At 37.5% G+C, this 17,974-nt stretch overlaps 1 protein-coding gene across 1 annotated transcript in view; it reads left to right on the forward strand.

The window, feature by feature from the left end:
- The window catches only part of LOC124119036 (putative N-acetylated-alpha-linked acidic dipeptidase), a 193,303-nt gene that overhangs the window by 2,326 nt on the left and 173,003 nt on the right, over positions 1 to 17,974 (forward strand). The window lies entirely within an intron of this gene.

Raw genomic sequence — 17,974 nt, forward strand, 5'->3', positions numbered from 1 at the left:
ACCAAGAATGATGATGTGATTCAGTTAACACCCAGTATGTGATATGATGGTTATCTCAGTCTGTGTTAAATATATAACCAAGAATGATGATATGATTCAGTTAACACCCAGTGTGTGATCTGATGGTTATCTCAGTCTGTGTTAAATATATAACCAAGTATGATGACATGATTCAGTTAACACCCAGTGTGTGATCTGATGGTTATCTCAGTGTATCTGTGTTAAATATATAACCAAGTCTGTGTTAAATATATAACCAAATATGATGATATGATTCAGTTAACACTCGGTGTGATCTGATGGTTATCTCAGTACATCTGTGTTAAATATATAACCAAGTATGATGACATGATTCAGTTAACACCCAGTGTGTGATCTGATATTTATCTCAGTCTGTGTTAAATATATAACCAAGTATGATGATATGATTCAGTTAACACCCAGTGTGTGATATGATGGTTATCTCAGTACATCTGTGTTAAATATATAACCATGTATGATGATATGATTCAGTTAACACTCGGTGTGTGATATGATGGTTATCTCAGTACATCTGTGTTAAATATATAACCAAGTATGATGATATGATTCAGTTAACACCCAGTGTGTGATCTGATGGTTATCTCAGTCAATCTGTGTTAAATATATAACCAAGAATGATGATATGATTCAGTTAACACCCAGTGTGTGATATGATGGTTATCTCAGTAGATCTGTGTTAAATATATAACCAGGTATGATGATATGATTCAGTTAACACCCAGTGTGTGATATGATGGTTATCTCAGGGTACCGGTGTTAAATATATAACCATGTATGATGATATGATTCAGTTAACACTCGGTGTGTGATATGATGGTTATCTCAGTACATCTGTGTTAAATATATAACCAAGTATGATGATATGATTCAGTTAACACCCAGTGTGTGATCTGATGGTTATCTCAGTCAATCTGTGTTAAATATATAACCAAGAATGATGATATGATTCAGTTAACACCCAGTGTGTGATATGATGGTTATCTCAGTAGATCTGTGTTAAATATATAACCAGGTATGATGATATGATTCAGTTAACACCCAGTGTGTGATCTGATGGTTATCTCAGTCAATCTGTGTTAAATATATAACCAAGAATGATGATATGATTCAGTTAACACCCAGTGTGTGATATGATGGTTATCTCAGTAGATCTGTGTTAAATATATAACCAAGTATGATGATATGATTCAGTTAACACCCAGTGTGTGATATGATGGTTATCTCAGTCTGTGTTAAATATATAACCAAGTATGATGATATGATTCAGTTAACACTCGGTGTGTGATATGATGGTTATCTCAGTACATCTGTGTTAAATATATAACCAAGTATGATGATATGATTCAGTTAACACCCAGTGTGTGATCTGATGGTTATCTCAGTCAATCTGTGTTAAATATATAACCAAGAATGATGATATGATTCAGTTAACACCCAGTGTGTGATATGATGGTTATCTCAGTAGATCTGTGTTAAATATATGAACCAGGTATGATGATATGATTCAGTTAACACCCAGTGTGTGATCTGATGGTTATCTCAGTCAATCTGTGTTAAATATATAACCAAGAATGATGATATGATTCAGTTAACACCCAGTGTGTGATATGATGGTTATCTCAGTCTGTGTTAAATATATAACCAAGAATGATGATATGATTCAGTTAACATCGAGTGTGTGATCTGATGGTTATCTCAGTCAATCTGTGTTAAATATATAACCAAGAATGATGATATGATTCAGTTAACACCCAGTGTGTGATATGATGGTTATCTCAGTAGATCTGTGTTAAATATATGAACCAGGTATGATGATATGATTCAGTTAACACCCAGTGTGTGATCTGATGGTTATCTCAGTCAATCTGTGTTAAATATATAACCAAGAATGATGATATGATTCAGTTAACACCCAGTGTGTGATATGATGGTTATCTCAGTCTGTGTTAAATATATAACCAAGAATGATGATATGATTCAGTTAACATCGAGTGTGTGATCTGATGGTTATCTCAGTCTGTGTTAAATATATAACCAAGAATGATGATATGATTCAGTTAACACCCAGTGTGTGATCTGATGGTTATCTCAGTCTGTGTTAAATATATAACCAAGAATGATGATATGATTCAGTTAACACCCAGTGTGTGATATGATGGTTATCTCAGTCTGTGTTAAATATATAACCAAGAATGATGATATGATTCAGTTAACACCCAGTGTGTGATCTGATGGTTATGTCAGTGTATCTGTGTTAAACATGCAGCAAGTATGATGATATTCAGTTAACACCCAGTGTGTGATCTGATGGTTACATCTCAGTCTGTGTTAAATATATAACCAAGTATGATGATATGATTCAGTTAACACCCAGTGTGTGATATGATGGTTATCTCAGTCTGTGTTAAATATATAACCAAGAATGATGATATGATTCAGTTAACACTCTGTCATCTATTGTGTTAATGATGGTTGGGCATCCTCTTTGGGAACATTTCCAATAAATGGAAGATTGACATCTGGTCATAATCATGAACTTGTATCCATCAAAATCTAAGTGCCGACCACTCTAAAAATTGGGAATAAACTAAAAATCAACATATGTGCCCACATGCCACAATGGAGTACTGTTTCTTGTCTGTAATTACTTTTATAGCCCATACTGTATTAATTAATTAATATCTCCACTCACCCATTGATATATATTTTAAAGTTTTTTATTCAGTACAGGGTATGCAAATATAGTTCACCAGTTACTTGTGTTGTTAAATTTTGTGAGATATTCACTAGTTAGCTGTGTCATATGTGAGATGCTTCCTTAATCCCCGGTTGTCTTACCGATCACCATGCTCAGGTTAGTTTGTACCCATATACGCCACTTTTAGCAATATTCCAGCAATATCACGGTGGGGGACACCAGAAATGGGCTTCACACATTGTACCCATGTCGGGAATCGAACCCGGGTCTTAGGCGTGACGAGCGAACGCTTTAACCACTAGGCTACCCGACCGCCCCTCGAAGCACAATAACAATAACACTAAGCAGGGGGTCAACCCCAACAAATCATCTCAATGAGGGGTGGCATACAAATTCAGTGAGATGCTGCAGGTTGAGCAGGATAAAACTGAGATCACAATCCAGGTGGTTTGCCAACCAAGACAAAGAAGCTTCAAAACCTGGACCATGCCTTCGCGATGGAGTAGATACTTCTCGCCAACCAGAAACCAGTTAACGATTATCACAATGCTGTTTCAGTTTTAGTTGGACTTTGAATTATGTAAATTTGAAGTGTTAAGTAAAAATTTGTGTATTTCTGTTTTCCCAAATTGCTTTCTATGTGTCCCAATCATATGCTGGTCCTGACAGCGATTGTATGACCCCCAGCTTGAACAAACATAATGGGGATGATCCCTTGGCCAGCTGCTGCACCAGTAAGTCACCGTTTAGGTAGTAGTGTACCCACCAGGGTGATGGTAATAAAATGTTAAGATACAGGTTGTAAGTTTTTATTATCCCCCCGGCATATAATGCGGGGGATATAGCTATGGGCATGTCTTTCTGTCTGTCTGTCCGTCTGTCTGAATCGTTTCCGGAGCAGAACTCGAATACCGTTAAATATTTCTTCATCAAACTTTGCATTTATATGACTTAAGTGGTGAAGTTGTGCCTTTTGCTATTTTGGAATTTTTCCAATTTTTTTATGTTCCAATTTTCATGAAAGCATGCTGGACATAGGCTCACTATGTGAGTGATGTTTGTCTCCGGAGCAGAACTAAAAAACTGTTGAATATTTCTCCATGTTACTTTTCATAGGTTTAAACTACATACTGAACTGGTGCCTTTTGCTATTTAGGAATTTTAGAAATTACAAGTTGGACTTAGGTTCTATAAGGGTGGTGTTCATTATAAGGGTGGTGTTCATTTCCGGAGTTTATATTTTTTACGTTTCCATGGTAACAAGTTGGACTTAGGCTCTATAAGGGTGGTGTTCGTTTCCGAAATGTAACTCAAAAACCATTAAATACTTTCTTACAAAACTTTACATGTCTACCAGGCACATACTGAACTGGTGCCTTTTGCTATTTAGGAATTTTAGGTTGGGGGTATATAGTTATACCAAGGTTCCGTCCATCCGTCCTTCCTTCCATCTCTCCGTCCGCCAGTCCGAAAACTTTGTCCGCGCGATTTCTCTTAACCTATTCAGTGGGTTCATCTCAAACTTGGAACGTTTAATCTGTGTCATATGGAGGGGTGCAGTCAAAAGAAAACAATTGGTTTTGTTAATTTTCCATTTTGTTATGAAGTTTTCAAACCCTAACCCTATCCATTATTTAATTTGAAACTACTGACACACTAGGCGGGTCGGGGGTATTGGTGAGCCACGTTCACTTTTGCCCTTGTTTTTTACGTTTCCATGGCAACAAGTTGGATTTAAGTTTTAATATAGGGTGGGTTCACTTATGGAGTATAACAAATAAACTGTTAAATATTTCTTTGCCAAACATTGCATGTCTATATATAAAGCACATACTGAACTGGTGCCATTTGATATTAAGGAGTTTTAGAAATGTTTATTTTAGAATTTCCATTGCAGCTATTTTGACATGGGCTAAGAGAAATGTTGGGTCAGTTACCTGGTTTGGGACCATAGCGTTTTAAAATGGACGGGGGATATAGATGACTTCATTGACTAAACGCTTGTTTAGTTATTGTTTCTTGTAATTTGTCATTTGTTTGCGTAAAAACAAACCCACAGAAACACACTTGTTTTACTTTCCATTTCATATGGATGCGACCATGGTGGATCTTTTGTGGGTAAACAATGTATGCTTCTTAAAGAACATTCAACTCTTGACTCATTACATACAGAATTGTGGTTACTTTACAGACAGCTGCCGGGGGGATATGTCATCTTTCTGATGACTCGAGATCTTGTTGTATTATTCACAAAATCAATGTCAAAGGTGACGTTACACATAATCCTCGATGTATGTGTAGCCGGGGTGGTGTATTTTGTCCGGCTCAGGCCGTTGGTGAACACAGACACAGGCAGATGATGATTATGCTTTTATTAAATGATGGGGGTGGCTGCTGTTGAAGAAATAACCTGAAGAAAAGAACATATCCCTCCTCCTCAACAGCAGCACATGAAGTGAGGAGAAAGTCAGGTATGGAAGGATGCTACCTGTAGAGGACCAGGGTGGACAATTAGAAGATACATCTCTTGGTCTTCACACATCTCTTGGTCTTCACACATCTCTTGGTCCCTGAATATTGAATTGGTATTCACATATTTCCTGGTCTTCAAATATTGCATTGATCTTAAAATATTGCTTGGGTCTTCACATTTTGCATTGATCTTCATATCTTGTATTGGTCTATACTTTTTGCATTGATCTTCAGATATTGTATTGGTCTATACTTTTTGCATTTATCTTCAGATATTGTATTGGTCTATACATATTGCATTGATCTTCAGATATTGTATTGGTCTATACTTTTTGCATTGATCTTCAGATATTGTATTGGTCTATACATATTGCAATGATCTTCATATCTTGTATTGGTCTATACATATTGCATTGATCTTCAGATATTGTATTGGTCTATACTTTTTGCATTGATCTTCAGATATTGTATTGGTCTATACTTTTTGCATTGATCTTCAGATATTGTATTGGTCTATACATATTGCATTTATCTTCAGGTATTGTATTGGTCTATACATATTGCATTTATCTTCAGATATTGTATTGGTCTATACATATTGCATTGATCTTCAGATATTGTATTTGTTATACATATTGCATTTATCTTCAGATATTGTATTGGTCTATACTTTTTGCATTGATCTTCAGATATTGTATTGGTCTATACATAGTGCATTTATCTTCAGATATTGTATTGGTCTATACATATTGCATTGATCTTCAGATATTGTATTGGTCTATACATATTGCATTGATCTTCAGATATTGTATTTGTTATACATATTGCATTTATCTTCAGATATTGTATTGGTCTATACTTTTTGCATTGATCTTCAGATATTGTATTGGTCTATACATATTGCATTGATCTTCAGATATTGTATTGGTCTATACATATTGCATTGATCTTCAGATATTGTATTTGTTATACATATTGCATTTATCTTCAGATATTGTATTGGTCTATACTTTTTGCATTGATCTTGAGATATTGTATTGGTCTATACATATTGCATTTATCTTCAGATATTGTATTGGTCTATACCCAGCTAGCACACCTACGTCGGGCCGACGTTGGCTTTGCATCGGCAACCGCCGGCAATATCGGCATCGGCAAACTGCAGCGGTCCGCTGTCAGGCCAATGCTGGTGATTGGCACTGACATTGAACCTGATATATGATTTGATCTTGTTATGATAACATAAAAGAAAAAACACATTTGTCGATTACAATGTGACAAATAATAGATCAAGTATATTTACGAATAATACAATAATATTCTATTCGAACTCAAAATATTAACTTTATTTTTAATTTTTAAATTAAATAGATCAAGCACATTCACTGACCATTTTGGCTGCACATATACAACAGACAGAGAAGATACAGACGGGATTCGTCACATCTTACAATTCATTCAGCAAATTACATGATATTGGCAAAAGTTTGGAATATCGCGAGCGGTTATGTTACGTTGGTCCAACGTTTTCACAACATGTTTCCAAGGGAAGCTACTCTTGTTATAAAGGGCGCTGTTACTCACGCGCGTCTTTTCAAGCAGACGACGAAAGGATGATGCGTGGAGGGCTGAGGGAAAACCTATTTTGCGGTAAGTGTTTACTTCATTACTGTATTTACGAGGTGTTCATTTCATTTTCAAACCTTACAATTGAAACGAGAAACAGTGTACATTCATAAGTGTCAACGTGAGTAGAGAAATCTAGGCCTATGTGTTTTGGAGGTTCGAGAAACACACTCCTGTCAATTCTACGTCAGTGTCAAAAGCCGTGGAATATGTCGTGACACTGCATCCTCACTAGATTCTCTATTTATATTTTTTAAACACCATATACATATTTCTAGCAAAACGCGGGGACAAGGGCAAATACAAAACATGAGAAAATGTGTTTTATTTCCATGTAGATTCAGCGATGTTCAACCAACGAGTCGCAATCTCGGGGTGAGAGTATTACAGCGGCAAGCAAATGAATAGCCAAACTTTTACTTATATTAGTATTTTTGAATGAACATTGCTTTATTTGTCATTGTCACAGGCGTATTTGTTAAGTGTGGGGATGGATGAGGTTAGGAAATTAATTACAAACTCGAATTTACAAGTCAATTTTGTGATTGCTGTCAGCGCAAAAAGCAGTGAACATGAAATTCATAACGAGGCTTTCGGAAACTTTCAGCATTGCGTGTGCATGTCATGCGATCCAGCTAATGTTTCCTACTGATCGATGAACGGAGCTTCACTGCCGAGTTTGGTTTTCGATCACCAAAAGGTTGAAATAAAAAAAAAAATTATGTTTTTTAATGTCATAGTTACTTGCGAAATTTTGAACTTTTTCTGGATAATGGGCGAAATGAAAGGACAGCTCTTTTAGTAAACGGATCACTGCGCATTACAGGTATGGGCAACTTTATCAAGATCTGCTGGATACCTTACATAGACATATGCCTATAATCGATCAGAAATCTTATACCGATGTATGGTATCTGTATCGATCGATTGAGGTTTTGAGATATGGCTATATCAGAATGGATTTTTAGGGTGTGTGTGTGTGTGTGTTTTTTTGTGTGTTTTTTTTTTTGAGGGGGGGGGGGGGGGATGGTAGTCTTATCTAGTTAAGTAATTTATGATGTACATTTTTTATGAAATACTGAATTAATTTTTTTTAAATGTACTATTTCAAAGGTATGATGCTAAATATATAATCCAAGACAATTTAGAATGTCATTTATTTAATCAAAATTCAAATTTATGGTAAAACTTTGATGAAGATACTTCAGTACAGATTTTTCAGGACATTATCCATTGTAGAAAAACACCCACAGCCTTGTTTCAAATTTGATTTATTCTGACTAAAAAAATTAAATTAAATTAAATTAAAAATTAAAATTACTTGTCCCCAATACTTTCCTGCTATTTTTTGCATACAAGTGTTTGTAATATGTACATACCTTTGTATCTGATCTTTTAATGATAAACGTTTATTTGCAGTTTTGGTTTACCATGATGTAATCTACATATATTTTGGCATCATATAATAAATGAAATCTGTTTTGTGGTAACCAGACTTCACAGGATCTGTTCAATATTATGTCAATATGGGGATTTTCTCACTGCTTTTCAATGGATGTGGCTATGGCTATTAACGTGAAACTACTTTCCCTGGGAAATTATTTCTGCTACATGGCTCCAGATAAGGACTGTATGTACAAGTGCAAATATATGAGACAAGATGTATGACTTAAGGAAAGGACCTGATATCTGTGTATGGCCAAAGCTTTATTTAAATGTTACTTTTATGTTTTGAGCAATATTCCCCTCTTGACATCATCACCATAATAGCTAAGTGCTCACTACTGCTACACACACTTGACATATAATATTCTTATATTTCTATTTAAGAAAATCAGATGTTTAGCCATTGCCTATTGGCAAACATGGATGAGCTGAATGAACTCTTAGCAGCTTTTCCAAAATCTAGCAACTGAGGGGGAACTGGTGAGTGAATTAAATTTCTTTAGATGTATCAAGTATGGGAAATTTACTCCAATTTTGATTCATATAGAAGATCCGGGGTAGAAGATATCTTCAGCAACCCATGTTTGCCGTAAAAGGCAACTATGCTTGTCATATGAGGTGACTAATGGGATCGGGAGGTGAGGCTCTCTGACTTGGTTGATGCATGTCATCGATCCCAATTGCATGGATTGATGCTCATGATGTTAATCACTTGATTGTCTTGTCCAGACTCGATCATTTACAGACCGCCGTCATATAGCTGGAATATTGCTGAGTGAGGCGTTAAACAACAAACCAAACCAACGGATACATGTTTCTGCTTGAAATATTTATAAGCATATATTTAATATCATGTTTGCCCTATTAAGGGCCCCTGACACTTACTATGGTAATCTTCCAAATGAAATTTCATGCTGACTTACTTTTGATGGACATACAAGAGAGATTGCACACCTAAAACTGTTCTCCAGCAAGATTGGAGGAAGGGTGTTATGTGGTTATTGGGGATTTTTATTGGGCTAAATTAATAGGGTGATATGTCAGTTATAAAATCTTTTTTAATTGACATAAGAAACAGAAAAGAAAATATTTACACATATTATTAACTCATCAATTTACTTACTTGGATTCCGATAATTCTAGGGTGGGGCCTTCTGCTTTTAGCCCCTAAATTTGGAAAAAGGCCCACATTTTCAAATACAATGGGGCATTTTAACATTGTGCTGTATGGGCAAGTGCGGGTGTACCTAGGGAATATATGAAATTGTCACATAAAGGGCCAATGGCAGAAAATTCCTTGAGTGAACCCTGTATTTATTAACAGGTGTCAAGACTTAAAATAAAATATACACACATATGTAAGGTGGTGCATGTGAACAGGGTATTACTTATTCTATTATTCCATTATGTTAACACACTTGTGAAGTCCATTTCTTGTAATTGTGAGATTGCATGCAATGACTTATAATATGCACACTGTCATTTTTTGCTATCATTTGTAAACAGAAGCTGAGGAGGAAGCCTGCAGCTGGGCTCTTACAAGCCACTGACAAGTACATGGTGACCTGTGTAAAAGAATGGCTTCGAGTTCCAGGAGCAAGGCTTAGAAATGGCATAAGAAAAACGTGTACTGAAAAACAGAGATGTAGATAGAGAATCTGCAAACAAAAGTGCTGAATTGCAACGGAACAAAGAAATCCAAAATGTTGGTGTTGACAACATATTTTTCACAGGGTTATGACCCTTGTTTTTTCACTTGGTACATATTCTGCCAGGTTCTCTTGGACACTACTGAAGTTAATAAATGAAACTGTCTGTGCTTACCTAAGGTACAAACTCCAGAAGATGGTTATAAGAACTTATTTTGTATGGAGTTATGGCCTTGGGGGGGGGGGGGGGGGGGGGGGAGTTTGTCTTGCAAACGAATTTGAAGCCACATAAATGAAATTTTGCAGGCCAATATGAGGGGTATATGTTTAGACTGTTTTAAAACAGGTTTTGAGAATATATGTTTCACATCCGCCTTGATGCAGGTAGTAACACTGTTTTCTTGTAAATAATAATTAATTAATAATAAAGTTTATTATTCTATTTTGCTGTTTGTGTTTTTTATAAGTATTAACTACACATGTATTAGGGTACATAAAAATAGTACTGTAACTAGTGTAAGCATTTCGATTGTATTGTACAGCTAGAAGTATTTATATTACTTACATTTGGTTTTCAAAGTATTAACTATGATAACAAATTATAATCTTTTTAAAAATTCAGTATTTTTTAGTTTTACCTTTTATCTTTGTAACTTTAACATCATGGCTAGCTGCAGCTTTTAGAAATGTTTAGTTTTATGTACCCTAACACTACACTTGGAAAAGTTCTATTGTGGCATCATTTACATGAAATATTAAGATGAGATGTTGTCAGTTATGACTTCTGATGACATCAGCCTATTTAAGACAATGGCAGATGCTGCGCTGATAATTATTGTCGACGTTGGGCCGATGTCCATCCGATGCTGATTCCATAACAGTTGCCGGAGGCTGGCCAGATAACTATTTACGACGTTGGGCCGATGTCGATCCGATGAGCAAAACTTCATCGGCCCGACATTGTTTGCCGAAGCTGGGCCAATGCTGGGCCGGTGCATTGCCGATGCAGGGCCGATGATGTTTGCCGGCGTTGGGCCGATGTCGATCCGATGAGCAAAACTTCATCGGCCCGACGATGTTTGCCGACGCTGGGCCGATGCTGGGCCGGTGCAGTGCCGATGCAGGGCCGATGACGTTTGCCGGCATTGGGCCGATGTCGATCCGATGAGCAAAACTTCATCGGCCCGATGCAGTTTGCCGACGTTGGGCCGATGGTGTAGCCGACGTTGGGCCGATGCAGGGCCGATGATGGCATGCTACCTGGGTACATATTGCATTGATCTTCAGATATTGTATTGGTCTATACATATTGCATTTATCTTCAGATATTGTATTGGTCTATGCATATTGCATTTATCTTCAGATATTGTATTAGTCTATACTTTTTGCATTGATCTTCAGATATTGTATTGGTCTATACATATTGCATTTATCTTCAGATATTGTATTGGTCTATACTTTTTGCATTGATCTTCAGATATTGTATTTGTTATACATATTGCATTTATCTTCAGATATTGTATTGGTCTATACTTTTTGCATTGATCTTCAGATATTGTATTGGTCTATACATATTGCATTTATCTTCAGATATTGTATTGGTCTATACATATTGCATTGATCTTCAGATATTGTATTGGTCTATACATATTGCATTGATCTTCAGATATTGTATTGGTCTATACTTTTTGCATTGATCTTCAGATATTGTATTGGTCTATACATATTGCATTTATCTTCAGATATTGTATTGGTCAATACTTTTTGCATTGATCTTCAGATATTGTATTGGTCTATACATATTGCATTTATCTTCAGATATTGTATTGGTCTATACATATTGCATTTATCTTCAGATATTGTATTGGTCTATACATATTGCATTGATCTTCAGATATTGTATTGGTCTATACATATTGCATTGATCTTCAGATATTGTATTGGTCTATACATATTGCATTGATCTTCAGATATTGTATTGGTCTATACATATTGCATTGATCTTCACAATTTCACTGATCTTCATATGGTGCTGGATCTTCACATGTTCATTGGTCCTTTTTGTTGGTCTTCACATATCTCCCGGTCTTCACATAATTCTCGGTCTTCCTGGAGATCTGGTTGGACATATGATCTATCTTTGTCAGATTGGAAGAAAAGCTCTACTTTCCTTGTTCATTGATCTCATGACTTCCGGTAACTGTATCAGTGGAAAGACCTCTGGTTTCAGTGATGAGTCAGTGATGGACAATATGAGTGATCTCTGTGCAATCTGGCATCCGTTACATGAGCTTCCTCTCACCGTATCCACCGACTGTGTCGTATGTTACGGAGTCGAATGCAGCCCAGTTCAACACCACTGTCACAGAGAACTCCTTGTATTTCACCACAGCAACACAAATAACAAACCAAACTTCTCATTTAGCACAAAAGATCAGCTGACTTCCAAGATAATGTGAGCTGGGGATGAGTGGTTATATTTCTTAATATCTTCTGTGTGCAAATGACAAGGAATGAATTCTTTAAAAGCGATAAGCTCCATCTGGCTGTTGTCAAAAAGCAGACAATGTCAGGATAATGGATGCTGTTCATTAATGGAGTCTGCTGATTCAGCCAGTACCAGCATGTGACGGCCACTGCCACAGCTGATGTCGTGGTCTTCATTGTCTATGTGGAACTATCTGCGTGCTGGGGCTCTGTCTGGGTCATGGAGGTCCTGATGATGGTATGAATATAGAACAAGCACCTGTCACTCTAGCATGGTTGGAACTGTAGAAGCTGCCCTGACTGACACCAGAATTGTCAGAATTCTCTTGACATCACTTGAATATTCAGTAGCAGTCAATGTTTGTTTGAACCTGAGGCGATTGTTGATAAACTTTGATAAACATCAATAATAACTCAGACCATATAAGCTCAAGATATGTAAAACTGTAAATAGGAAGATTAACCCAGCAACAACCTTGAGCTAATTGACTGCACAATAGTTTCTCTATCCCCCCCTCTGTGGGATATACCCCCACTTCATTCCTCCCTCTATGGGATATATACCCGCTTTATTCCATCCTCTATGGGACATATAGGTATTTTATTACTCCCTCTATGGGATATATCCCCACTTTTTTCCACACTCTATGGGACATATAGGTATTTTATTACTCCCTCTATGGGATATATCCCTACTTTATTCCACACTCTATGGGATATATAGGTATTTTATTATTCCCTCTATGGGATATATCCCCACTTTATTCCACACTCTATGGGACATATAGGTATTGTATTTCTCCCTCTATGGGATATATCCCCACTTTATTCCACACTCTATGGGATATAGGTATTTTATTACTCCCTCTATGGGATATATCCCCACTTTATTCCACACTCTATGGGATATATAGGTATTTTATTACTCCCTCTATGGGATATATCCCCACTTTTTTCCACACTCTATGGGACATATAGGTATTTTATTACTCCCTCTATGGGATATATCCCTACTTTATTCCACACTCTATGGGATATATAGGTATTGTATTTCTCCCTCTATGGGATATATCCCCACTTATTCCACACTCTATGGGATATATAGGTATTTTATTACTCCCTCTATGGGATATATCCCCACTTTATTCCACACTCTATGGGATATATAGGTATTTTATTACTCCCTCTATGGGATATATCCCCACTTTATTCCACACTCTATGGGATATATAGGTATTGTATTTCTCCCTCTATGGGATATATCCCCACTTTATTCCACACACTATGGGATATTAAGGTATTTTATTTCTCCCTCTATGGGATATATGCCCACTTTATTCCTCCCTATATGGGGTATATACCCGGGGTAGCTGCTTTATTCCACCCTCTATGGGATATATACCCACTTTATTCCACCCTCTATGGGATATAAAGGTATTTTATTTCTCCCTCTATGGGATATGCCCCCACTTTATTCATCCCTCTATGGGATATATAGGTATTTTATTTCTATCTCTATGGGATATATAGGTATTTTATTTCTCCCTCTATGGGATATATGCCCACTTTATTCCACCCTCTATGGGATGTATCCCCACTTTATTCCACCCTCTACGGGATGTATACCCACTTTATTCCACACTCTATGGGATGTATCCCCGCTTTATTCCACCCTCTACGGGATGTATCAATCTATTCTAACAAGAAGAGTTTGGGGGTTTGTCTGGACTGCAGGTTCAACATCAAAGGGAATGCACAATAATGCAGATTGTATCATTGTTGTACAAAGTGGTCTCATACATGCTTTCATCTGATAGGCATCAAACTGTAAAATGTCAGATAAAACTGTTGCAGTACCATGACCCTCATGACTATATTCATCATCATGTAGGTCGTCCCTTGGACCTGTCATGTGATCCATCATGTGATCTGTCATGTGATAATGTTCATCTCTTGCTTGTGTGCAGACAGCATGCACCCAATCTAGGAGTTTATCCCTGCAACTTCCTTCTGAGCCATTACCTTGATTCGGTATACTTTTCGATGCATGATCTAAAGTAAAATCTAATTGCAGTTAAATTGGATTGTTTAATGGGCCATGTATAAATCTCTCCACATAGAGAGTGAACAGTGTGTTGTAACAGTATTGGCATCTCTGCCTTAGTTTCTTGTTTGAATCTAAACAGTTAAATTGGTAGCAAACAGACTCAAATCTGTGATCGAAAAGACCAAGCTCAGCAGACCCACTACACACCCAACAGACCCATTACACACCAAACGGACCCATTACACACCCACTCAACACCCAACAGACCCACTTCTCAACCAACAGACCAACTATACACTAAACAGACCCACTACACACCCAACAGAATCACTTCACAACCAACAGACCCACTTGGACCCAACAGACCAACTATACATCCAACAAACCCACTATACACCCAACAGACCCACTTCACACCCAACAGACCCACTATACACCTAACAGACCCACTTCACACCCAACAGACCCACTATACACCCAACAGACCCACTACACACCCAACAGACCCACTAAACACCCAACAGACCCACTTTTCACCAACAGACCCACTATACACCTAACAGACCCACTACACACCCAACAGACCCACTAAACACCCAACAGACCCACTTTTCCTCAACAGACCCACTATACACCCAACAGACCCACTTCACACCCAACAGACCCACTATACATCCAACAGACCAACTACACACCCAACAAACCCACTATACACCCAACAGACCCACTTCACACCCAACAGACCCACTATACACCCAACAGACCCGCTTCACACCCAACAGACCCACTACACACCCAACAGACCCACTACACACCCAACAGACCCACTTCACACCCAACAGACCCACTACACACCCAACAGACTCACTACACACCCAACAGACCCACTACACCCAACAGACCCACTACACACCCAACAGACCCACTACACACCCAACAGACCCACTACACACCCAACAGACCCACTATACACCCAACAGACCCACTTCACACCCAACAGACCCACTATACACCCAACAGACCCACTACACACCCAACAGACCCACTATACACCCAACAGACCCACTACACACCCAACAGACTCACTACACACCCAACAGACCCACTACACCCAACAGACCCACTACACACCCAACAGACCCACTACACACCCAACAGACCCACTACACACCCAACAGACCCATTACACACACAACACACCCAATACACACCCAACAGACCCACTATACACCCAACAGACCAACTACACACCCAACAAACCCACTACACACCCAACAGACCCACTACACACCCAACAGACCCATTACACACACAACAGACCCACTACACACCCAACAGACCCACTACACACCCAACAGACCCACTATACACCCAACAGACCAACTACACACCCAACAAACCCACTACACACCCAACAGACCCACTACACACTCAACAGACCCACTACACCCAACAGACCCACTTCACACCCAACAGACCCACTACACACCCAACAGACCCATTACACACACAACAGACCCACTACACACCCAACAGACCCACTACACACCCAACAGACCCACTATACACCCAACAGACCAACTACACACCCAACAAACCCACTTCACACCCAACAGACCCAATACACACCCAACAGACTCTCCATATTCCCAACAGACCCGCTTTTCACCAACAGACCCACTTTACTTCCCACAATCCCGCTATTCACAAGGACCTGTAGTCCACCAGGCACTGCCTGTTGTATGCTGCCATGTTATTCGCCAGTAGTCTGGTGATGTGAGATTGCATGTGTAATCGTATTACAAGCAGCTTTACAGATCTGCTGCCAACTGGGAGCCTTTCCTTCCCTGGATAAAGAGCAAACTCACGATTCTCCATCTTCTCTTACAACATTGCCATTTTTTCCACTTGAGATTAAATTTCTGACGTTGCACAGGCATCAGAATTGCTTTCATCATGGAATTGTTTTTGAATAAGCGAATTTGTTTAAAAATAGTTTCATTTCAATTTTCTTGACAGTATTCTGAGGTTTAAATTAAAATTAACAATATTTTTTGGATAATCTGAGAAGATTAATTTCAATAAATCATTTATTGATATTATAAAAATTAAGAAGATATTAATGATAAATTATTTTCTGCATGGTAATGGTGAAATTATATATCAATATATTAATTTATTTATCCTTAGGGGTTGTTTTGGAACCAGAAAATACTATCTGGGAACAGCACAGATTTTGGTAGAATAGATAAAGATATATATTTTTCATAATAAACTAGAATAATATCCTGGTGACTCACCAATTAAAAGCATAAGGTCTATTAATCAGTTCACTTATTAAAAAGAGATTACAAGGACACTAATAAAAAGCATTTACCCAACTTCATATGAAACAATGAAAAAGTGATATCTTTTTATGCTAGGCATGTGACTCTCTGAGAAAGTGATATCATTTTATGCTAGTCATGTGACACTGTAAGAGAGTGATATCATTTTAAGATAGTCATGTAACACTGTGAGAAAGTGATATCATTTTATGCTAGTCATGTGACACTGAGAAAGTGATATCATTTTATGCTAGTCATGTGACACTGTGACAAATTGATATCATTTTATGCTAGTCATGTGACACCATGACAAAGTGATATCATTTTATGCTAGTCATGTGACACCATGACAAAGTGATATCATTTTATGCTAGTCATGTGACACTGTGACAAAGTGATATCATTTTATGCTAGACATGTGACACTGTGACAAAGTGATATCATTTTATGCTAGTCATGTGACACTGTGACAAAGTGATATCATTTTATGCTTGTCATGTGACACCGTGACAAAGTGATATCATGTTATGCTAGTCATGTGACACCGTGACAAAGTGATATCATTTTATGCTAGTCATGTGACACTGAGAAAGTGATATCATTTTATAATGCAGTTATGTGAAACTTTAAGTGATCGAAATCATTTTAATGTGAATGAGTGAGTGTGTGTGTGTTTTTGGTTTTACGCCGCTTTTAGCAATAGAACTAGGCCAGTGATATCACTGGAACCACTTTTAACCATACCATTTCATAATGCAGGAATGTGAAACTGTAAGAGAGTGATATCATTTTATAATGCAGTTATGTGACACTGTGAGAAAGTGATATCATTTTATAATGCAGTCATGTGACACTGAGGAAAAGATATCATTTTATGATACAGTCATGTGACACTTTGAGAAAGTGATATCAGTGACACTTTGAGAAAATGATATCATTTTATAGTGAGTGAGTGAGTGAGTGAGTGAGTGAGTGTGTGTATGGTTCTACGCGCCTTTTAACAAAAGTACTAGTCACTGGAACCACTTTTAACCTTATCATTTTTTAATACAGTTACCGTATGTGACATTTGAGAAGTGATATCATTTTATAGTGAGTGAGTGTGTGTGTGTATATGGTTAAATTTATGCCGCTTTTAACAATAGAACTAGTCCTATGGTTAAATTTACGCCGCTTTTAA

The sequence above is a fragment of the Haliotis rufescens genome, unplaced genomic scaffold (assembly GCF_023055435.1).
Source record: "Haliotis rufescens isolate VD_foot unplaced genomic scaffold, xgHalRufe1.0.p SCAF_13, whole genome shotgun sequence".
In the NCBI taxonomy this organism is placed as follows: domain Eukaryota; kingdom Metazoa; phylum Mollusca; class Gastropoda; order Lepetellida; family Haliotidae; genus Haliotis; species Haliotis rufescens.